This window comes from Orycteropus afer, unplaced genomic scaffold (genome assembly GCF_000298275.1).
Source record: "Orycteropus afer afer isolate SDZICR_OR568_19922 unplaced genomic scaffold, OryAfe1.0 scaffold01857, whole genome shotgun sequence".
NCBI classification, from domain to species: domain Eukaryota; kingdom Metazoa; phylum Chordata; class Mammalia; order Tubulidentata; family Orycteropodidae; genus Orycteropus; species Orycteropus afer.
Window position 1 is genome coordinate 37,419 of NW_006923444.1, and position 985 is coordinate 38,403.

The window sequence follows — 985 nt, forward strand, 5'->3', positions numbered from 1 at the left end:
CCAGGTTTGCTTCCCGGGGGCAAAAGGTGCTGAATCTGCTGAGAAAAGATTCTCGTTTCAGGTCAGTGATTGCTCTTACTTTATTATGAATTTAATCAAGTACAGTGCAAATGTTTAGCACGTGGACTGAGGGCACGTTGGCCGGGTTTCAATCCTGATCCTTCCACTTTCTAGCCGTGTGGCTTTGAGCAAGGTCCCAAACCTCCCTGGACCTCAGTCTCCTCATACATAAAGGGGCTAGTAACAGGACCCACCTCACAGGAGTGTTTTGAAGGTTATTTGATTCAAGATTTGCAAAGGATCTAGCACAGAGGTCCTGCCTACAAGCTTTTTTAAATGCATTTTATTGAAATATAATTTATGTACAATGAAATACACAAAATTAAAGGGACATGGGTCACTTTTTGCAGTGTTCCTACCCCTCCCCTCCCACCCCTGGCAATCAACAAAGAAAGTTTCCCTCCATATATAACCTTTCCTGGACCTTCCACAACAACAAACTAATACTGTATTTGTCCTTCTGTGATTGACTTATTTCACTCAGCATAATGTCCTCCGAGTTCATCCATATTATGCAGTGGTTTGCAGACTCTACATTATTCTTTAGTGCTGCATAGCATTCCAGTATGTGTGTGTACCATAGGTTGGTCATTCACTGTTCTGCTGATGGGCATGTAGGTTGTTTCCATCTTTTAACTATTGTAAATAGTGCTGCCGTTCAGTCTGCCTACAAGCTTTGCTGGGAAGATTCACAAGCTTGTGTTCTCAAGGCTGTCAATCTTTACGGAAGTAAACTGTCCTGGTTCCCTAGTGCTGCTCTGACAGGAATATGCCACAAACAGGATGGCCTTAACAAACAGGAGTTTATTCTCTTACAGTTTGGAGGCTTGAAGTCCAAGTGCAAAGTGCCAGGCTCTAGGGGCTGGGTGAAAGCCCCTCAACCTTGGGGTCCAGCTCTGCCTCCTGCTCCCAGCCCACTGGAGCT